Source organism: Mobula birostris, chromosome 6 (assembly GCF_030028105.1).
Source record: "Mobula birostris isolate sMobBir1 chromosome 6, sMobBir1.hap1, whole genome shotgun sequence".
In the NCBI taxonomy this organism is placed as follows: Eukaryota; Metazoa; Chordata; class Chondrichthyes; order Myliobatiformes; family Myliobatidae; genus Mobula; species Mobula birostris.
The window spans coordinates 176,598,102-176,622,693 of record NC_092375.1 but is presented as its reverse complement, the minus strand read 5'-3'; positions in this window follow the sequence as shown (position 1 = coordinate 176,622,693).

Genomic DNA, 24,592 nt, shown 5'->3' with positions numbered 1-24,592 from the left:
TAGAAATTTTTGAGGATGTAACCAACAAAATAGACAAGGGGGAACCAGTGTAGTATAAGGATTTTGAGATGATGTTCAATAAGGAGGTTAACAGTAAAAACACTTCAAGAGAATTTAATAAGCATAGGTGAAAGCATGGCAGTTGGAGTAGATGTGAAATATATGAGGCTATTCACAAAGGAGAAAAATAAATTTGTTACATAAAATCAGAAGTAACAAATCTGGGTGTTATCCTTGATTCCGATTTGAATTTTAAAACCCACTTAAAGAAAGTGACCAGAGCAGCAGATCTGCACTTAAGAAATATTGCAAAGGTATGTCCATTTCTCTCATGTAGTGATGCTGATAAACTAATTCACACCTTTATATTTAACAGACTAGATGACTGCAGTGCACCTATTACTGGCTTTCTGAAGCAATCTATTGACAAACTCATTCAGAATGATGCTGCTGGGTTATTTTTTTACTAAACTAAGGATGAGGGAGCATATCGCTCCTGTCCTAGCTATGCCACATTGTTTTCCTGTATTTTTAAAAACTTTTTCGGAAGCTCTCATTGGTCTGCGACATGAGTGCTTTTGTTTTATAATCCTGCTCAAGCTGTCTGGTTTTCTTCTGCTGGTCTCTTAAATTTAAACAATCTCCCTCAGAAGATCAGTGGCAGGTCAGTTTTTATGAACTACACTCCTAAACTGTGGAATTCAATACCTAAAACTATGAGGGATGTAGACTCATTTGACTCAATACCAGCTGAAAACCTATTTATTTAACCTTGTAACACACACAAAATGCTGGTGGAACACAGCAGGCCAGGCAGCATCTATAGGAAGAGGTACAGTCGATGTTTCAGATTGAGCCCCTTCGTCAGGACTAACGGAAAAAAAGAGACAGTAAGAGATTTGAACGTGGGAGGGGGAGGGGGAGACCCGAAATGATAGGAGAAGACAGGAGGGGGAGGGATAAAGCCAAGAGCTAGGAAGTTGACTGACAAAAGAGATACAAAGCTGGAGAAGGGAGAGGATCATGGGACGAAAGACCTTGGAAGAAAGAAAGGGGGAGGAGAGCACCAGAGGAAGATGGAGAACAGGCAAGGAGTTATTGTGAGAGGGAAAGAGAGAAACAAAAATTAAATTAAACGAATAAACAAATAAATAAATAAATAATAAATTGGGGTAAGAAGGGGAGGTGGGGCATTAGCAGAAGTTAGAGAAGTCAATGTTCATGCCAACAGGTTGGAGGCTATCCAGACGGAATATAAGGTGTTGTTCCTCCAACCTGAGTGTGGCTTCATCTCGACAGTAGAGGAGGTCATGGATTGACATATCAGAATGAGAATGGGATGTGGAATTAAAATGTGTGGCCATTGGGAAATCCTGCTTCCTCTGGCAGACAGAGCGTAGGTGTTCAGTGAAGCGGTCTCCCAGTCTGCGTTGGGTCCCGCCAATATATAGAAGGCCACATCGGGAGAACCGGACGCAGTATATCACGCCAACCGACTCACAGGTGAAGTGTCGCCTCACCTGGAAGGATTGTCTGGGGCCCTGAATGGTGGTAGGGGAGGAAGTGTAAGGGCAGGTGTAGCACTTGTTCCGCTTACAAGGATAGGTGCCAGGAGGGAGATCGGTGGGAAGGGATGGGGGGACGAATGGACAAGGGAGCCGCGTAGGGAACAATCCCTGCAGAAAGTAGAAAGTGGGGGGGAGGGAAAGATGTGCTTCGTGGTGGGATCCCGTTGTTTTAACCTTGTTTTTTAAGTAACCTTGTTTTTTTGTCTTTTATTTTCATGCTTGCACTTTATCTCATTGTAAAACACTTTGAACAACATCAACTGTGTGGAAAGTGGTCGATAAATTTATTATTATTATTATTATTATTACAATTGGGAGATATTGCTTCATTGAGTACCTTTGCTCCATTTCCCACAACAGCAAGTATCTCTCAGTGACCTGCCAATTTAATTCCACTTCCCATTCTTACACTTTAATGTCTGTCTATACCCCAGGGTTCTGAAAAAGTAGCTGAATAGATTGTGGAGGCATTTGTACTGATTTTTCAGGAATCACTAGATTCTGGAATGGTTCCGGAGGACAGGAAAATCACAAATGTCATTCCACTCTTTAAGAAGGGAGAGAGCCAGAATAAAAAGACATTGGAGGCCAGTTAGTCTGAAATCAGTGACTATAGAACATAGGACATAGAAATCTACAGAACATTACAGGCCCTTCAGCCCACAATGTTGTGCTGACATTGTAACATGCTCTAGAAACTGCCTAGAATTGCCCTACCGCATAACCCTCTGCTTTTCTAAGCTCCATGGACTTATCTAAGAGTCTCATAAAGGACCCTATTGTAATATGTAAGATGTTGGAATTCATTATTAACGATGAGAGTTCAGGCTACTTGGAGGCACATAGTAAAATAGGCTAAAGTCAGCATAAGTTCCTGAAAGGGAAATCTTACCCGACAAGTCTGTTGGAATTCACGGAGGAAACAACAGGCAGTTTAGACAAAGGAAAGTCAGTGGGTGTTGTTGTTTTGGATTTTTCAAATGTTCTTTGACATGAGGCAGCTTCACCAGATAAGAGTCCACTGTATTACAGGACAGATACAAAGCATGGACAAAAGATTGGCTAACTGGCAGAGGAAAAGAGTGGAAATAAGGAGTGCAAACACGAGGAAATCTGCAAATGCTGGAACTTCAAGCAACACACACAAAAAATGCTGGCAAACGCAGCAGGCCAGGCTGGGAGACCGTTTCGCTGAACGCCTACGCTCTGTCCGCCAGAGAAAACAGGATCTCCCAGTGGCCACACGTTTTAATTCCACGTCCCATTCCCATTCTGATATGTCTATCCACGGCCTCCTCTACTGTCAAGATGAAACCAAACGCAGGTTGGAGGAACAATACCTTATATTCTGTCTGGGTAGCCTCCAACCTGATGGCATGAACATTGATTTCTCTAACTCCATTAATGCCCCTCCTCCCCTTCTTACCCATCCCTTATTTATTTATTTGTTTGTTTGTTTGTTTGTTTGTTTATTTATTTATTTATTTCCCCCTTTTTTTTTTCTTTTTTCTCTCTCCGTCCCTCTCACGATAGCTCCTTGCCCATGTTCTGGCTTTCTCCCCCCCTCCCCCTTTCTTTCTTCCTAGGCCTCCCATCCCATGATCCTCTCCCTTCTCCAGCCTCATATCCCTTTTGCTCTTGGCTCCATCTCTTCCCCTCCTGTCTTCTCCTATCATTTCGGATCTCCCCCTCCCCTTTTGAAATCTCTTACTATCTCTTCTTTCAGTTAGTCCTGACAAAGCATCTCGGCCCGAAATGTCGACTGTACCTCTTCCTATAGATGCTGCCTGGCCTGCTGCGTTCACCAGCATTTTTTGTGGAAATAAAGAGTGCATTATCTGGTTGGCTGCCCTTGACTAGTGGAGTTCCTCAGGGGTCAGTGTTGGGACCGCTTCTTCTCACATTACACATCAACGATTTGGATGACAGAATTGATGGTTTTGTGGCCAAGTTGCGGATGATACGAAGGTAAATGGTGGAGAAGATACTGTTGAGGAAGCAGGAAGTCTGCAGAAGGAATTAGACAGATTGGGAGAATGGGCAAAGAAGGGGCAGATGGAATATAGTGTAAGGAAGTGTATGGTCATGCATTTTTGGTAAAAGGAATGAAGGTGTAGACTATTTTCTGAATAAGAAGAAAAAATCAAAAATCAGGAGGTACAGAGGGCCAGGATTCACTAAAAGTTTCCCATCTCTCTTGTTTTCCCTTATTCTTTTGTCCCTTTCACCCCTTCTCTGCTCTCGTGACCTGCCCATCACCCACACTTCTTTTTCTTTATTCCGTGGTAACTGTCTTCTCCTTTCTACTAATAATCAATTCTATTCTGTTTACATTAAATCAAAGCAAGTCTAATGGATCTGTTGCTATTTTTGCCATTCATATTCCATGCTTTGAATCTCAGTAAACACTGCATGTTTCCAACCTGTTGGAACTTCCTCAGTATCAGTGACTCCTTCATTATGGTTGTCAACACTTCGTAAACTTCGCTCCTCTAAGTATTCTAGGATAAATATAATTATCTCTGAGACTTGTTTGTTTGATCTCTTTTACCCCATCTATGATTTCTACCTAATTTATATCCTAGACATCATTTTACTGCGATTATTATTGCTTGGAGAGGGCATGTTCCTCACATTCTTCTTTGCATGTATTTCAATCATCTTGTATTCATTCCCTGTTATGTGCACGTGTTCACATTTTATGGCTTTCATCTTTTCCCTTATTGCACTGCTATTGTCACAGCACTGAAAGATTCCTTTTGGCAGATGTGATGGCAAAGAATTGTCAAATGAATTACCAGTTGGAACAGATGAACAGAAAGGCTTTGACAAGTTTCAACATAGAATTGATGAATTATTGTTAATGAAGGGAAAAAAAGAGATTTTTCCTAATATCATAGCCTAGGAATATATGAGTAATTTTAAAGGGCAAGCTAAATTCACACTGGGAATTGAGGAAGAATTCAAACAAGGGCAATGTCTGCCCCTTCTTTGGCAACGATTTTTAATGTACAGTCTCACCGGGAAACCTGGCCAGTGTGATATCCGATTGCAGAAAAATCAAGAAGGTTGTTCACTTTTCTGAACTGACTTTTGAAGTATTTAGGAAATACTTTTGGTTAGGTAACATGCCTGTTGCTATCTTCTGCAGATTGGAGAGATTCTCATGATAACGATGAAAAATGTTATCTTTAATAAATACTGTTGTGAAAATCAAAAATACTGCAGATACCGGAAATCCAAAATTGAAATAGAAATTGCTAGAAGTACTCAGGCTGGGCCACGTATAAGGGAAGAGACATAGAATCAGCCTGTTCTGAAGGGACTCCAACCCGCTAATTGTTTTCCATCCCATAAATGTAGTCAAACCAGCTGAGTATTTCCTGCATTTTCTGTTTAATAGATGCTTGTTCTTGTCTTTTCATGATAATTTTGAAACATCTCACTATTTAGTGTATTTTTGTTTGAATTGTTAATATTGCACAAGCTTGTGCATACAAGATTTATTTTTGTAAAATACATATCTTTGTCAAAGTTTGCCTTTCTGAACTGAGGTCACAATTCGAGTGGAGTGACAAACGTTGAAATAAGTTCCATGGCATTGACACTATCTTTTTTAAAAAAGTGTTCAAAACTTAATACTTGTAAGGAAGCCTACAGTATTTCTGGATTTCAAATACTTTAATTGGAGACCTTTGACAATTCCATGGACTAAAATTGTAAACTCACCAAAACATGAAATAAAGAATTGTGACAAGCTGCTTCTTTCATCTTATTTATTTCAAAATAAGATGATTCTACGCAGATTTGACAGATTCATTCTTCCACTTTCTTTTTAACCACTAGACACCCGGAAACTGAAGTGTGTCTCAAGAAATTACTAAAAGGCAGAGTTTGCATTGTCCTTGATGCAAGATTCTTTATCCTGTCAGATTAAGACTCATGATGTGACAGGGAGGGAAGCCTTCTCTTTATATGCCAGCTAGGAGAACAAAAGCTGACACTGATGGTGTAATGTGCTGTGTATTATCACTCTGACTGATCCAAAGGCCCAGGGACTGTCATCTTTTTAGACTGTACAAGTCAACACAAATAAAACCGAGGAAGCAAATAACAATGGCTGCAATAGACCCAGTCTTATTCTGCATACTGCTTCTTATTCAAGCCTTGAAAATGACATGATGTGAAAAATGAGTCTGTGTCTAGTTCAGTACCCATTAGTGTGTAAGCGCATTATCTTCTACTTTTCACATTGAATCTTGCTGTATGGTATGTGGCAGCTTCTCCTATACAAACACTCAGCTTTTCCAGGCACTTGACCATCACCTACTTTCAAATGGAAGCGGAATATTCCAAAAGCATTTGTGAATATTCTTACATCGTGTCTGGGTCCAGAAGTGTCCTGCAGTCTTTCCACCACTTCAGAGTGAAAAGTTGTGTTATTTTTGGGTATATGTTTGTAGTGAAAGAAACTTACAAATGAGCATAATCACTGTGTTGTGCATTACTGTGAAATCATTCCTCATTATTCAAATAAGTCAAAGTCAAATAAAGAACAAGCATATGAAAGACTGATAGAGTCATTGCTCTGTCAGCAATCAGCATCGTCACTTTGTCTGCATTCTATAAAATAAACATTTATGTTGCTTGCTGATGTAGGAAAATCAATTAATTTCTCACATCACTCCTTCAGCACTGCAACATTTTGGCCAGGGTCAGTGATTCAAGCTGCGCAGATTTGCTTTTCAACAGCTCTATCTGAAACCAAAGCTGACAGAGCTCAAGCAGAACATTTCCTCCCTTCAGAAAGAATCTAAAATAAAATCATGTTCAGGGAATGAGACAGTACCTCAGGAGGTTTTAACACTGTCAGTAACACTGCCATTTTTCCTGCAAGAATCCCTGTAACTGTCCTTTATAACCTTTAATTCAAAGCCCCAAAATATTTCTCAATTACCTCATGGGCAGAATTATGCATATTTTAAAATTCTCTCAGGGATGAAACACTAAAAGCCGGGGTGTTATGGTTCATTGGTTTAAATTACTATGTACTTAATTAAACAATATAAAGCACTGCAGCCATTTCCGAAAATTTAAAGTGGTTTCATGTTGTGTCTCATCATATATCACACAAAATTCAAAGTACTGTACATACTAAAATCTGAATTTTAGAAAATAAAGATGGATTTTACGATATGTTCTGCACAAAATAAATGATGTTATTATTTCCTTCCAGCATTCAACATCTATATTATATCAATAATAGTGTAAAGAATGTGGGTGATAAACTTTTTAAGAAACAATGGACATAAACAATACTACATACACCATGATTTTTTTAAAATTGATGTTGGATTTGGTAAATAAGAATGTAAAAAAAAACACTACATGAAATTGTGAAAATCTAAACATTAATCCAGGATCTGAATTCAAACTTATGGCTTAACTGGATTATTACATTTCATCTAAATTACAAAGTCATTACAGGCAGTATCACCCCATTGTGTATTAGCTTTTTGTAGAATTGCATGACAGGAAAAGGAAATCGTCTCTTAAGAAAGAGCTGTTAACTAAATTAGTCAGTTCTATTAGTCTATTTGCTTCAAATTTTATAAATAATTTGTGCGGACTTAGACAAAATTAAAACTTAGATCTCAGCTGTTTTAGATATATCCCTCCACAGCTGTTTTAAGATGATTTATAGGCAAATTATCTGAATGGCCATTTTGAGACCCATTCACACTATTGTATAGCTGACACCACGAGGAAACAAGATTTAAACTGCAGTGAACGATGCTTGAAAATGTAACAAAACTATGCTCCAAAACCGAACTGAGTCCTGTGAGAATATAATTCAGAATAAGAAATGAACAACGTAATCAAAGAACATAAAACATTCAAATGAAAATTCTTAAAACTGATGTTTTTGTGTTTACTGACAAAGTTGTTGGAAGTGATCGAGGTTGGAAGGGAATCAACCAAAGGGTTAAGCCCCAGGTTTATTAAATTCCATGTATACTGACTATTGACCCTGCCCTGCAGATGTATCTAGGGCAATTCTGATCTTACCCTGAAATAAACTCTGAAAGCCACAATGAGACATGGGTGTGTCTTTATTCAAAACCTTTTGGGAAAGCCACAGAATCTTTTGAAAGTGTTTGAAAACCAGTTCAATAAAAAAAATCGAGGGCAGCAAACCAGAATAGCCAATAATGGAGAACATTACTAATATTAATCTCAGCTGTAGATTGCCATCAACTGAACTATCTACTCTTCTTTTACATGAGAACACAAAGAAAGCAATGCATTATTTGGGCAACTTGTATAGCCAAATGGATGATAAATTTGTTAATATATTTACATTATAGCTTACATTTATTTTTCTGCAGAACTAAAAGTTGCATTTAACACAGTCTGTACCTGAAATTAAAGGCACTGCTTATTAACAGACAATGCAGAAAAAAAATAGCAAGATTACTACCCGCAAACAGTTGAATCCATCCAATACCTGAATGGCCCAGTATTGGATTACACAACAGCCACTTTTCGAATAGAATGCTGTAGTGGACAGATGTTTAAGGATCCAAAGTACCATTTAACTTACCCTGTAGCATCTACATGTCAGTTTCCCTAAAGAGTTCCTCGATATTACCACAAATATCGAACAGGAGCAGGTACAGGCTCTTCAGTCCACAACGTTGTACTAACCCGATTAATAAATCAGTATGGTCAACTTTGTTGTTAATTATTGGAAAGTGGAACCTGGAATGATTCTTTAAAGTTCCTTTTGAAATGGTGGGTCATTGCTGGCCACCCTTCCTGAGGACTTCTCTGTTTCTGGAGCCTCCATTAAATCTCAAAAGGAGTGATGTTAAGTTGATCCTGCATTTTGTAGCCAGTATGGCCACTACTCGTACCATACCTCACTGCTAATAGGTAAATGAGACTGGTGGGCCAACTTATTGTGGCCCACTGCTGAATTCTTCAGGCAAATGGGCATGCAGTCCCTCATCTGGCCTCTGACGTCTGGTTTAAGATGGCGCTGATGAAGCACAGCACCAACTTGTTGGCAGCAAAAAAAACAACTAGAATTACCTTATTAATAACACTTTTTTCCTCAAAAATGATCACTGCAATCAATAGCCTGTAACTTCCCTTTTGGAGTTGAGCTTGTACAACCTGGCATTTTTCTGGTCTTCTCAAAGGCGCAGAAGGATTGTGGCATGAGCAGCCCGGATCGAGGCAGTAGGGCCTGGGCCTGAGAGGCAGGGAAGAGCCAGTGTTTGGCTGTTGGAGCAGACTTGGAGGCAATTCGAAGCGGCAGAACCAAGGTGAGGCAGCATCAAGGCAGTGCGAACCAAGCCCGAGAGCAAGGTGCAAGTGAGGTTTAACCAATTTGAGCTCTGGAGCAAATTGGAAAGGTTGAGCACCAGGCTTAAGAACGTTTCAGAGTGGCAGGGCACAGGTCAGAGCAGGGAACAACTGCCAGTTTAAGTTCCAGGCCAGTTTGAAAAGGTCAGGACGTTAGGGCTGGAGGCGAGGGATGGGTGGTTGTTCAGCTCGCTGCACTACAAGGATTACTCTTCTCTGCTCTGAACTGAGACTGTGACCTGCAACTAACAGGCTCCTGGATCAGCTGTGATGACTGGCTTTCTGGCCAGAGACTCCCTGTTGTGAATTTCAGCTCTGAATGTCATTTGCTTACTTTTATTATTTATATGATTTTTTTTCAGCATATTGGGTGTTTGACAGTCTTCTTTTAACAGGTTCTATTGTGTTTCTTTGCTTTGTGGCTGCCTGTTAGAAGACAAATCTCAAGGATGATATTTGGTCTACACACTTTGACAATCAATGTACTTTGAACTTGATTCTCACTAGATCTACTCATTGACATGCCAATGACTCTTCTGCTCACTCTAACTTACCCCCTCCTGAGCCTGCGGCACTTTATAGACTCATCACGAACTCTGACACTCTCAAAGCTGCTAACAAGAGTGGTGCAGTTGTGGGTTGACAAGGCCAAAACGTTAGACCTCAAACACATCTTCATGATGAAAACTGAACATCAGCCGTGGTCGCCATATTTCCACCTTTGTATTTTCCCCTTGCCACAGAGCTCATTTCTACAGCCACCCCATAGCTGAAAAAGGTCCTGGGAGAAAAAAAAACATTGTTTCAGCCTACTCTTGTCTCATTGAACTTGCCGCTCCTTAAATTGAGTTTGTCGTTTTTACTTAACTCAGTACCTTGTTACTTACAGCATATCATCTCTAATGCCCTCTGCCACCATGGCAGTTTCAAGCACAGCACCTGTTCAACTTCATTATGGGCATTAAATCCCTTCATGCCACAGAACAGTGATCTGAAAACCTACTGCATCTTCCTTGAACAAAAGGCTAGCTGGGTCATCTCTATCAGCAGCACACTTATTTCAAAATTCAAAGTAAATTTACTATCAAAGTACATATATGTCACCTGAGATACATTTTCTTGCAGGCATACTCAATAAATCCACAATAGGATAATAACCAAAATAGAATCTATGAAAGACCTCACCAACTTGGGCATTCAACCAAAGTGCAAAAGACAACAAATTGTTCAAATACAAACAAGACAGACATAATAACAATAAATACATAAGTAATAAATATTCAGAACACGAGATAAAGAGTCCTTGAAAGTAGGTTCATGGATTGTGGGAACATTTCAGGGATGGGGCAAGGAAGCAGTGTGAAGTTATCCCCTTCAGTTCAAGAGCCTGAAGCCTGTTCCTGAACCTGGTGGCAAGAGTCCTGAGGTTCCTGTACCTTCTTCCTGATGGCAGCAGTGAGAAGAGAGCATGTTCTGGGTGGTGGTGAGGGCTTTACCCGTGAGGTATCTACTACTTTTTGTAGGATTTTCTGTTCAAGAGCTTTGGTGTTTCCATACCAGGCTGTGATGCATCCAGTCAATGTACTCTCCACTACACATCTATAAGTTTGACAGAGTTTTAAATGCCAAGCTGAATCTTTGCAAATTCCTAAGGAAGTTGACGTGTTGCCATCCTTTCTTCATAATTGCACTTACGTGAAACCCGACAGAACAGTTGTTCCAAAATAACAACACTGAGGAACTTAAAGTTATTGATACTCGCCTCTTCTGATCATCTAATGAGGACAGGCTCATTTCAGACCTTCGATTTCATCCTCTTGAAGTTGATAATCTTGCTGACATTGAGTGAGAGGTTGTGGTTATGGCGTCACTCAGCCAGATTTTCAATCTCCCTCCTAAATGCTGATTCCTCACCACCTTTGATTTGGCCTACAACAATGGTGTCATCAGCAAACTTGAATATGGGATTGGAGCTGTGCTTGGCCTCAAAATCGGAATTGTAAAGCCAGTAGAGCTATTTGTCTAGCTAACCTCATTCTCATCTTAATCAAGTTCTCTTACTGGTCACCTTTATAAGGAAAAGGACAACCAGTTGTTCACTGCAGCTTCAGAATATTAGGGCCTAGTACAACCCACTAACACACACTGCAATTTCAGAATCAGAATCAGAATCCTTTATTATCGCCAAGTATGTGGACACATGCAGGGAATTTGATGCCGGTTTCCCTGAGCTCTCGCTGTACAGAATCAAAAAGCAAACAAAACAATAGTGCAAATAATGGTGAACTATATACAATGAGGTATATCTGTGTATGTACAGGTGGACTTGGTTTATAATAGACTAAAATTCAAATGTTCATAAGACTGATGGCATACGGAAAGAAACTGTTCTTGTACCTATTTGTCCTGGCATACAGTGATCTAAAGCATCTACCAGAAGGAAGGAGTTGGAACAGGTGATGTCCAGGGTGTGATGAGTCTGCAATGATGCTGCTTGCTCGCTTCCTGACTCTGATGCATATAAGCCCTGGACCAAGGGCAGCTTCACACCAATAATCCTTTCTGCAGCCCTGACGGTTCTTTGGAGTCTATTCTTGTCTTGTTTGGTAGCTGATCCAAACCAGACAGTGATGGACGAACAGAGAACAGACTGGATTATTCCTGAATAGAACTGAATCAGCAGCTCCTGAGGCAGGTTGTACTTCCTGAGTTGACATAGAAAATATAACCCCTGCTGAGCCTTTAAACAGAAAATGGTGGAAACTCCAGTCACATGGCACAAGCTGCTTGTGAACAAGGCAGTTACTCAAAGGACAAGTTCACATGAGTTTTCAAATGAGGAATTCAAATCAGTTGGCCCATTGAGTCTGCTTCAACATTTCATCATGGCAGACCTATTTCCCTCTCACTACCAATCTCCTGCGGAGTTCAATTCCAGTGCCCTTTGTAAGCAAGTTTGTACGTTCCTTCCCATGTGCACGTGGGATTTCTCTGGGTGAACCAGTTTGCTCCCACAGTCCAAAGACATACCAGTTATTGATGAATTGGTTATTGTAAATTCTCGCATGATTGGCTAGGGTTAAACCTGAGGGTTGCTGGGTACAGTAGCTCAAAGATCTGGAAGGGCCTGCTCTCCAGATCTAAACATTTCTTCTTTTTATAACTTATCAGGTAAAAAACAAACTGCTGGAGGAACTCAGTGGGTCAGGCAACATCTGTGAAAGCAGAGACAAGGTCTGTGCTTTGGGGCCAAGGAAGATGATGTCAAACCAGATAAGTAAAGCATGAAGAACAGATGGAACCACTTAGGGAGTGGGGATTGGAGGGATGTACGATGGGCAGATGGACCCATGTGGGACAGAGAGTATGAAGCTTGGTAACAGAGGGCTGTTGGGGGAACTGAGAGAAAGAAAAACTGGGAATACCATAGTTGCTCTACAAAATAGTTGTCTGGCCCTTGTCTGGTCTCACTGATGTAGAGAAAGCACACCAAGAGTACAGAATGCAGCAGGAAAGGTTGGAAGTATACATGAATCTTTGTCTGACCCTCTGGATGGTGGTGAAGGATGGGGTTTAGGGATAGGTGTTACTCCAGGTTACTCCTCTGTAACTCCAGGTTAACACTGGCAGTAGGGAGGGATGAATAAACTGGGAAATCACCGAAAGAATAGTCCATGTGAGAAGCAGAAAGGGGTGGGAAGGGGAGGAGAATGTGTGATGATAGTGTGACCCCATTGCAGCTGGCAGAAATGACAAAGAGTGATGTACTAGATGTGAAGAATAGGTGGGTGAAAGACATGGGCCAAAGCAATTCTAGCTCTGGTTAATTTTGAGGGAAATGGTCGAGAGCAGAATTTCAGGAAATGGAGGAAATATGAGGGTTTCATCAATCACAGAAGAAGGGAAGCCATGCATCCTGGAACAGAAGGAAACTTCAGAATCCTAGAATGGAAAGTGTCATCTTGATGTGACAGAAACAGAGAAACGGAGAGAAAGGGAAGGCATCTTTAAAAGGGTCAGGTTGGGAGGAGGTGTAATCTGAATAGCTGAGGGAATCAGTCAGTTTTACAGTAAATGTCAGTACATAGTTTGAGAAATTGGGGCATTACATCTCCATTTCCTCAAGTCTCAATGGGCTGTGTAAATGACTTATGTAAAAAAAATAGCATTTTTAATTTAAGATCTCAGTGGAAACTTATTTTTCTGCAAAAAGTCTACATAAACAATTAAGATAACATACAGAAGCAAATTTATTTGGTAGGACTTTAAAATGTTTGCTACCCTCAGTAAAAATACTTCTCAGACAATGCCCTAACTTTTGTCTTTCTCTGTAGCTCAGACTTTTGAGGGAGTTGACAAACTTCATCACCCTACTCTGTGCCAGCTGTAGGTACTTACTGTACCTCACTGGCCAGTCAGCGTAGTCAAAGTACTTGGGCAGTACACATTGCGTAGCAGTTAGTGCAACACTATTACTGCCCCGGGTGTTTGGGGTTCATTTCTGGTACAGTTCTGCAAGGAGAATCAGTAGGTCCTCCTCATAGAATGCAAGGGTTTTGCTCAGGTGATCCGGTTTCCTCCCACAGTCCAGAGACCTACCGAGTAGGTTAATTGGTCACTGTAAATTGTTCTGTGATTAGTTTAGGACCAATTGTGGTTGTGGGGTTGCTGGGGTGGGAAAGGACAGGAAGGGCCTGCTCCGTACTCTATCACCAAATAAATAAAATGCTGCTTATTAAACTTCCCCTGACCAATTAATATTTACAGGGTGCAATGTGAGCACGTGTACTCAGGATTCCCGATAACAGCTGAAAAAAAAAAGAATATTCTTCAAAGCCACGGTGTGGAAATGAAAATGCCAGCCTTTCTTTGATTCTGCACAAATTTGTCAAATATCACTGCAAAACCCTTTGATAAAGCAGTAATGAAATGGAAATATTCCCAGATGCTGCTCTTGTATCCGTAGTTCACACTTTGTATCTCATTCTAGAATGCTAGTATTGGCTTACTTGATCACTGTACAAAAATATCCAAGTTAATATTACACATTTTAAAAGCACTTGTGTTTATGAGTGTTTTATGTAGTAAATAATAGCAATGAGAAATTTGTCAGAAATTCACTGCATGGTCTATTAATACATAGGCTTCCTACAAAAGTAATTGAACTCAAGAGTTTCACAGAAGCCAAGGAAAAATTTACCATCAAGATCACTATTAAAAAAATAAAGAAAATAAACAGCACTGTAAAACAGGCTGCCAGACCGTTACTGACCAGAACTAGCTAATAATGAACAGGCAGCCTGTTTTATGAAATATAACAACTGATTTTCCATAGTCTTATCATTTTTTAAAAATTCTAGTTTAAAGAACAGCTGCCATCTATGAAATCACATTAATAAAGTAAAACTATGGCATAAATAAACCAAATAGTTCATTTGGATAGAATTTAAAATAGTTTAAATTCCTCAGGGGTGATTTTTGCTTGTTGAGTCATCAAGAGAAATAAATTCATTCCACTTTCAATTGTTATTACTATTTTGAGACTATACTTCCTATAAGTACAGAATTTCAGATATTGAGATAATAAATCCACAAGGGATAATAAGTTAATCAACATTATTGAAAACACTACAGCTGCAATGTTTTAACAGAGATTTCAGCTTTAAAAAGAAATGAACCCTAAGTTTCCGATACTGTTTTTGTTCTTCCTTTTCATCCCTTTTCATTTCCATCTCCTCTGAATCTAATGATTAATGAGCATCCACTCTCTCCCAGTCTAAACCAAAACCATCTTGGTCCCGTTTCGAATCACAGGCATTTACATGGATTTTTCTACATGCTGCAGAGATAGAGAGTCTGTCTACATCATTTCATGGGCAAAGCCCTCCCTACAATGGGGGCATCAAGATGCCTCAAGATGGTGGAATCCATCATTTAGGATTCTAACCATCTGCTGCATGCTCTCTGTATTACTACTCTGAAGGAGAAGGTATTGGAACCTGAAGAGCCACAGTCACCAGATCAGGAACAGCACTCCACCGTCAGATTTTTGAAAAGTCCATAAATCCAATAGTAAGTCAATGACCTGAAAATTTGATTATGCTTCCCTCTTCATAGTGTCTAGGCAGCAGTATTTCCAGAATCCCTTGCTTTTATTTGTGGAAATCTTATTAATTATCTAATTAATTATTAATTTATAACAAGATGCATGATGATTCTCATTAGGAACATTAAAGAAATAGACATTTATTTGAATATGCACTTTACAAAATAGAAGGCACACTCTGCATATTGATTATAATGAAGGTAAAATGCTTATAATGAAATATCTGCAACATGCTTTCTTTATATTGTGTTTACATATCTAGATATAAATTCTATGTATTGCCTATTTGAACTAAATGGACTGTGTATTTGAACTAAGTGGTTCTCATGGCAAAACTATCTTTATCATCATGTGCTGTGTTGTATGATGTGTGGGATCATGGTCTTTCCGTGACTGTGATTGTTCTTGGCAAATTTTTCTACAGAAGTGGTAGAAGTGGCCATTGCCTTCTTCTGGGCAGTGTCTTTGCAAGACAGGTAACCCCAGCCACTATCAATACTCTTCAGAGATAGTCTGCCTGGCGTCAGTGGGTACAAAACCAGGACTTGTGATATACACCGGCTGCTCATACACCACCTGATCAGGGAGTTAAGCAGGTGCTACGCCCTGTCTGGAGATAATTCAGAAATAATTCAGGTAAAATATATTTAATATCAGAGCATGTATACAATATAAAACCTGAAATTCTTCTTCTTCACAGACATCCACGAGATAAAGAAAACCCACAGAATGGATGATAGAAACATCAAAGCCCTAAAGTCCCCCACTTTGCACAAGCTGTCGCAAAAGAATTGAACACCCTCACCCCCGCAGGCACTAGCCAAAGACGAAACCTCCCACACCAACACACCCCCCAACCATGCAGACACCAGAACCCCGAGAGAGTCCTTGATCCAGAGTCCATCAAAACTACAGTCCATAACCCAGCACTTTGGTATCTCAGACAGACTTTTCCCCTGAACAAGTAGAGAGAGGTTGTTCCTGCAAACGTGAGAGTGGAGAACAGCAACTGCAACCTTGTGTGTCACTTCTCCAAGTGCCCCTACACACCCACTCGAGGACCTACAGGCTCAGAGAGAGAGAGGGCAGAGAGAAAAGACAGAGAGGGACAGAGGGCAGGGAGAGAGAGAGAGAGAGAGAGAGAGAGAGAGAGAGAGAGAGAGGGGAGAACAGAGAAAGAGGGTGAGAGCAGGGGAGAGAGGGGGGAAGAAAGAGGGGAAGAGAGAGAGAGGGAAAGGGGGAAGGGGAGAGGGGGAGAGAGGGGAGAGAGGGGGAGAGAGAGAGGGTGGAGAGAGAGAGGGGGAGAGAGGGGGAGAGAGAGGGGAGAGAGAGGGGGTGGAGAGAGAGGGGGGAGAAAGGGAGGGGGAGAGAGAGGGGGGAAAGAGAGGGGGGATCAGAGAGAGAAGGGAATCAGAGAGATAGGAAGAGAGAGAGGCATCAGAGAGAGAGGGAGAGAGAGAGAAAGGGAGGGTCAGAAATGGAGGGGTCAGAGAGGGAGGGAGGTCTAAGAGAGAGAGAGGGTCTCAGAGAGGGGAGAGGGGTCGAGAGAGAGAGGGAGCGGAGGTCGAGAGTGGGAGGGGGTTGAGAGAGTGGGAGGTGGTTCGAGAGAGAGGGATGAGGGTCAAGAGAGAGGGAGAGAGGAGTCAGAGAGAGAGAGGATGAGGGAGGGGAGACAGGTGGAGAGGATGGAGAGAGAGAGGGAGGGAGAAGTCGGGGAGGTTCGGTGGGGTTAGAGAGAGAGATGGGTCAGAGTGAGAGTGAGGGGATCAGGGAGAGAGAGAGAAAGAGAGAGAGGTGGGGGCTGGAGAAGGAGGGGGATCGTAGAGAGAGGGAAGGGGTCTGACAGTGAGGGGGAGGTCTGAGAGAGAGGGACGGGTTCGAGAGAGAGGGTGGGGGTTCAAGAGAGAGAAGGGGTTGAGAGAGGGAGGGAGTGGGATCAGAGTGAGAGAGAGGGAGGGATCTGAGAGAGAGGGGGTGTCAGAGAGAGAGAGAGAGAGAGAGAGGCAGGTCAGAGATGGAGGAGGTTCAGAGAGAGAGAGAGGGGGCGTCAGAAAAGGAGGGGGTCGGAGACAGAGGGAGGGAGGTCTGAGAGAGAGGGAGGGGTCGAGAGAGTGGGAGGAATGTCAAGAGAGAGGGAGAGAGGAGTCAGACAGAGAGGGGATGAGGGAGGGGAGAGAGGGCAGAGAGAGGGAGAGGTTGGGGGTTTTCAGAGAGAGTGAGGGGGATCAGAGAGAGAGAGAGGGAGGGTCGGAGAGAGAGGGAAGGGGTGTCTGAAAGTGAGGGAGAGGGTGTAAAAGAGAGAGGGGTTTAAAGAGAAAGGGGGGGTCAGAGAGAAAGGGAGGGTCAGAGAGACAGAAAAAGAGATAGAGGGAAGTTAGAGAGAGAGAGAGAGAGAGAAAGAGATTTGTAAGAGTGAGAGAGGGGTCAGAGAGAGAGAGAGTGAGGGTCAGAGAGAGAGGGCAATCAACAAGGGGGGGAGTTAGAGGGAGAGGGGGTCAGGGGGGGTCAGAGAGAGAGGGGTCAGAGGGAGAGGGGGACGGTTAAGGGAGTGGGATGGGGCAGTGAGTGAGTGAGAGAGAGAGAGGCCGGGGAGGAGAGACAGACAGAGAGGGCAGGGAGAGGGAGAGAGAGAGAGAGAGAGAGGCAGAGAAGGCGAGATGGAGGTAGAGGTAGGGAGGTGGAGAGGAGAGAGAGGAGAAAGATGAAGAAAAAAGGAGGAATTGCCTGTATACAGGGGCCTTCCTCCGACAGCAGCCAGCGATTAGCAAACACACTACCTGCTGTCTTGGCGTTCTAGTCTCGATGTTTCAGTCTCCCATGATGCTTCAGTCAGCAAAATTGGTGAGGAGCTGGGTTGTCTACAGGGCTACTCCCCAGCCTCTGACCTCCTGGTCCCAAGGGTGTCAGTCTTCCAGGCTGTTCCTCAAAATAGCGAAGCATTAGGCCACACAGTCAGTCTAAAAATTCACCGTTTGCCTAGAATCATAATTTGAACTGTAAATCATGGACACTGACAGAACCAGAAATACCTTGAAGAGCAAAGAAAGACACAAGAGAAGAGAAATAAGCTGTTTCGTGGATGAACTGGATGAAGCCATGGACATGTTCGTGCACAGACATGTTCGGCACAACTTTGTGGGCCGAAGGGCCTGGAGGTTTTCTATGTTTCTATGTTTTTATAAGTCACTTGGGTCTGCAGAATCAGCTGGCACAATGATATCTTGAAGAATGGATGTGGAGAGGATGTTTCCTATGGTGGGGGAGTCTAGGACCAGAGGACACAGGCCTGGAATAGAGATACATCCATTTGAAACGGAGATGTGGAGGAATTTCTTCAGCCAGAGAGTGATGAATATGTTGAATTCATTGCTGAATGCGGATGTGGAGGTCAGGTCATTGGGTATATTTAAGGCAGAGGTGGATAGGTTCTCGATTAGGGCATTAAGGTTTACGGGGAGAAGGCAGGAGATTGGGGCCGAGCAGGAAATGACTCGGTCATAATGAAATGGTGAAGCAGACTCGATGGGCCAAATGGCCTAATACTGCTCCTATGTCTTCTGGTTTCACATCACCTGTCTAAAAACTGGATAGCTTTGCATACTGCAGCATGAAAAACAAATTTAAGATTTTTCAAGTGGACAAAACTGGTCCACTTGAAGATCAGCTAGGTCATCTCTACGTGGAGTCAAAAGTGATTGAGGGGATCTTAAGTAGATTTTTTGCATCTGTTCTTACTTGGGAGGTGGACATGGAATCTATAGAACTGAGGCAAACCAGTTACAAGATCATGGACTATATACAGATTACAGAAGAGGGGGTACTTGCTTGAGACATATCAGGGTGAGTTAATGTCCAGGGCCAGACAATGTGTCCCTTCAGACCTCATGAGAGACAAATACAAATATTGCATAGTCCCTAGCAGAGGCATTTAAAACATTCTTAGTCATGGGTGAGGAGATGGAGGACTGGAGGATAGCTAATGTTTTCCTGTTGTTCAAGGAAAGATCTAAGAGTAAGTGGGAAATTATAGGCAAGCGAGTCTCATGTCAGCAGTGGGTAAATTATTGGAAGGTATTCTAAGGGACAGAAATAAAACGATTGTCTAAACAGGGCCTGATTAAGGATGGTCACTGTGGCTTTGTGCATGGTCGGTCATGTCTAACCAGTCTTGCAGAAGTTTTTTTTTTGAGGTTACCATAAACATTGAAGGAAAGGGTGTGGATATTGTCTACATTGACTTTAGCAATGCCTTTGTCAAAGTCCTGCATGTGAGGTTGGTTTAGAAGATTCAATGGCTTGGCATTCAAGATGAACTAGTATAAAAGATTCAACATTGGCTCAGCAGGATAAGCCAGAGAGTGCTATTATATGATTCCCTCTTTGACTGGAGACCTGTGACTTGCAGTGTTCCATAGGAATCAGTACTGGGTCCATTGCTGTTTGTCATCTATATTAATGATTTTGATGATAATGTGGTGAACTGGATCAGCAGATTTGCAAATGACACTAAGATTGGGGGCATAGTGGACAGCGAAGAGTCTATCAGGATCTGTACCAACTGGAAAATGACAGGTCCATAGTGATGAAGTGTATTGAGAGGTTAGTGATGAAATATATCGGCTCTTGCCTGAGAGGTGACTTGGATTCACACCAATTTGCCTACTGGAGCAACAGGTCCACAGCAGATGCCATCTCATTGCCTCTTCACTCAATTCTGGAACACCTGGAGATCAAAGATGCATACATCAGGAGATGTTCGCTGTTGACTACAGCTCAGCAGTCAATACCATCATCACCTCAAAACAAATTAATAAGCTTCAAGACCTTGGCCTCAATACCTCCTTGTGCAATTGGATCCTTGATTTCCTCACTAGTTGTCCCCAGTCAGTTCAGATTAACAACATCTTCACTGCGATCTCCATCAGTACAGGTGTACCACAAGACTGTATGCTTAGGAACCTGCTGTACTCACTTTACATCTATGAATGTGTGGCTAAGCACAGCTCCAATGCCATATTTAAGGTTTTCTGATGACACTGCTATCGTGGGCTGAACCAAAGATGGTGATGAATCAGCATGCATAGAGGAGGGAGATGACCAGCATGTAGCTCTCCCAATGCTTTAGCTCTCAGATTAGATGATACAGCAACTCTCAATCCCCACATAAGTCAACCTCCATCAAGGGCAAGTTCATCTTGGCACTTGCAAAAAAATGGGGGAGCTGGAATTTCTGCTACATATTTGTGCCATTTTGGGTGGCCATGTAGACTTGAGGAAGCATGGGGTCTTTTCTGGTTTCCCTTTAGATCATCTCTGCCATAATATGCGAGAAATGAGGAATGTGCAAGACAGGTATATTCCAAAAAAGAAGAAATTTTCGAGTGGAAAATGGATGCAACTGTGGTTGACAAGAGAAGTCAAAGCCAAAGTTAAAGCTAAGGAGAGGGCATACAAGGAAGCAAAAATTAGTGGGAAGACAGAGGATTGGGAAGTCTTTAAAACCTTACAAAAGGAAACCAAGAAGGTCATTAAGAGAGAAAAGATTAACTATGAAAGGAAACTAGCAAATAATATCAAAGAGGATACTAAAAGCTTTTTCAAGTATATAAAGAGTAAAAGACAGGTGAGAGTAGATATAGGACCAATAGAAAATGATACTGGAGAAATTGTAATGGGAGATGAGGAGGTGGCAGAGGAACTGAACAAGTATTTTGCATCAGTCTTCACTGAGGAAGACAGCAGGATACCGGACACTCAAGGGTGGCAGGGAAGAGAAGTGTGCGCAGTCACAATTACGACAGAGAAAGTACTCAGGAAGCTGAATAGGCTAAAGGTCGATAAATCTCCTGGACCAGATGGAATGCACCCTCGTGTTCTGAAGGAAGTAGCTGTGGAGATTGCGGAGGCATTAGCGATGATCTTTCAAAAGTCGATAGATTCTGGCATGGTTCCGGAAGACTGGAAGATTGCAAATGTCACTCCGCTATTTAAGAAGGGGGCAAGGAAGCAAAAAGGAAATTATAGATCTGTTAGCTTGATGGAAGTTGTTGGAGTCGATTGTCAAGGATGAGGTTACAGAGTACCTGGAGGCATATGACAAGATAGGCAGAACTCAGCATGGATTCCTTAAAGGAAAATCCTGCCTGACAAACCTATTACAATTTTTTGAGGAATTACCAGTAGGCTAGACAAGGGAGATGCAGTGGATGTTGTATATTTGGATTTTCAGAACGCCTTTGACAAGGTGCCACACATGAGGCTGCTTAACAAGATAAGAGCCCATGGAATTACAGGAAAGTTACATACGTGGATAGAGCGTTGGCTGATTGGCAGGAAACAGAGAGTGGGAATAAAGGGATCCTATTCTGTTTGGCTGCCGGTTACCAGTGGTGTTCCACAGGGATCAGTGTTGGGGCCGCTTCTTTTTACATTGTACATCAATGATTTGGATTATGGAATAGATGGCTTTGTGACTAAGTTTGCTGACGATACGAAGATAGGTAGAGGGGCCAGTAGTGCTGAGGAAATGGAGAGTCTGCAGACAGACTTGGATAGATTGGAAGAATGGGCAGAGAAGTGGGAAATGAAGTACAATGTTGGAAAGTGTATGGTTATGCACTTTGGCAGAAAAAATAAATGGGCAGACTATTATTTAAATGGGGAAAGAATTCAAAGTTCTGAGATGCAACGGGACTTGGGAGTCCTCGTACAGGATTCCCTTAAAGTTAACCTCCAGGTTGAGTCGGTAGTGAAGAAGGCGAATGCAATGTTGGCATTCATTTCTAGAGGAATGGAGTATAGGAGCAGGGATGTGATGTTGAGGCTCTATAAGGTGCTGGTGAGACCTCACTTGGAGTACTGTGGGCAATTTTGGTCTCCTTATTTAAGAAAGGATGTGCTGACGTTGGAGAGGGTACAAAGAAGATTCACTAGAATGATTCCGGGAATGAGAGGGTTAACATATGAGGAACGTTTGTCCGCTCTTGGACTGTATTCCTTGGAGTTTAGAAGAATGAGGGGAGACCTCATAGGAACATTTCGAATGTTAAAAGGCATGGACAGAGTGGATGTGGCAAAGTTGTTTCCCATGATGTGGGAGTCTAGTACGAGAGGGCATGACTTAAGGATTGAAGGGCGCCCTTTCAGAACAGAAATGCGAAAAAATTTTTTTAGTCAGAGGGTGGTGAATCTATGGAATTTGTTGCCACGGGCAGCAGTGGAGGCCAAGTCATTGGGTGTATTTAAGGCAGAGATTGATAGGTATCTGAGTAGCCAGGGCATCAAAGGTTATGGTGAGAAGGCGGGGCAGTGGGACTGAATAGGATAAAATGGATCAGCTCATGATAAAATGGCGGAGCAGACTCGATGGGCCGAATGGCCTACTTCTGCTCCTTTGTCTTATGGTCTTATGGTCTTATGGTCTAATAGGGAGACTTTCAATTTGTGTTAGGGAGAGTACATCAGGAAGAGTGTCCTCTGTTGTAAAATTTTCAAGTATTTCCTTTTCCAAGGGTAAACTGGACAACTGGACAATGCAGTTCCCTGATTAGTTGTCCAATTGAATTTGATCTTGTAATTGTGAACTCCAAGAAACAGAGCCCATCTCTGCATTCATGCTGGTGCTCGTAGAAGAACACCTTCTACAGATTGAAATGGTGATGATCAGTAAGGAAGGTAAGCTCCCTCCCATACAAGTACTGATTGAAATGTTTCACACCCCAAACCAGAATTAAGGCCTCTGCCAACCTGTGCATAATTTTTCTCTGCAGCTGTACGGGAACTTGCTGCAAAAGGTGAAGCATTAGAGGTAAACTTCACTGGATAATATGGATCATAATGTATGAGTACAGTGTCTGACATCACCATTTCCTTTATCTTTTCAAAGTCACTTCACACTGCTCTATCCATTGCTATTTCTTCCTGATGTGTGGTAATGAGTTCAAGAGGGGAGCACAGTAGTCACATTTGGCAGGACCCTGTTATACTAACTGACAAATCCTAAAAAGGACCACAACTGCAACATGTCCTTTAGCCTTGTGGCATCCACCACTGCTTGAATTTTCTCTGCGGACTTGTGTAGTAATTGTGCATCAATGATGTGACCACAGCAAGCGATGCTTGGTGTAACGAATTCACACTTCTTGTGTCATGCTCTGAGCCCATAATCTGCTAATATTTTTTAAAGCTTTCTTGAGTTTTTGGAGATGTTCTTTGCCATCCAGTTCACATTTAGTGCCTAGGCAGCTTTGCAGTGCCTGGTCCATTGCTTTCTACCAGTGCCGGAGCAGATGGTACACTAAAAATAAATCTATTATAGTGATAAAGCCCTTTGTCAGTGGTTATGGTGAAAAACACTTTGGACTCTTCGTCCATCTCCATCTGTAGGCAGGCCTCAGCTACGCAAGTCCACTTTACTGAAATGCTTTCATCCAGAAAGGTTTGCACAGACATTCATTTTCCTAAGCAGGACTCTCAGTACTGAGTTGATGGTGACCTTTAAATCACTACAGATCCTGATAAACTCATCCTTCTGGGCTACTGTGACCATTGGTTTGGCCCATGGGCTCCACTCAACCATGGAAAGGATTCCTTCAGAATCCATGCTATCTAGCTCACTGACTACTTTATCATGGATGGTATAAGGAACTGGACAGGCTTTGTAGAACTGGGTGCAACATTTTCATTTAGCACCATTTTACCCTTGGTATGTTTGAGTTTTCCAATGCCATCTTTGAACACTGCTATGGCATAATCCAGTACCTTTGTTATTTCACTTTCTGTTGGCTTTATTGAAGGGGATGTGGATGCATCTCCAGTCGAGTTGTAGTTGTCTCAGTCATTCATAGCCCCACAATGCTGTCTCTCCTGTTTTTACCACATGCAAACCCCATGTGCTTAACTGTTATGAATGTCACTCCCACAGCAGTTATCTTTTCTCAAGTACAAGTTCTTAGTTGGATATCTACAGACGTCAGTTCAGTATCTTTGAAATGGGACTCAAATGCATTTTGTAGAATGATTGAAACAGCTGAGCCAGTGTCCAATTCCATGTGCCACTCACATAGTGTAAGCCATATTGCTTCTCATCAGTTTTCACATTGTAAATCTCAAGGCTACGCAGCCCTGTGTTACTCTCATCATTATCAGATTTTTTGTCAATAGCATACAGATTAGTGCTCTTTCTGAAATTGAAACTTGACTTTTTAATCTTTTTCTCTTCCCTGTGCAGTCTATTTTTGTCTGCCCAACGTGCTCTTCTCTAGGAAGAGGTATAGTCGACGTTTCGGGCCGAGACCCTTCATCAGGACTAACTGAAAGACACAGCCCGAAACGTCGACTGTACCTCTTCCTAGAGATGCTGCCTGGACTACTGTGTTCACCAGGAACTTTGATGTGTGTTGCTTGAATTTCCAGCATCTGCAGAATTCCTCGTGTTTACGTTAATATATTTACTATATTACTCAAATATTACTGAAATATTAGATACACAACAGGAGGGGTACCAGGGCGAGGTGATAGGTAGGTGAGGAGAAGAGGTAGGAGGCCC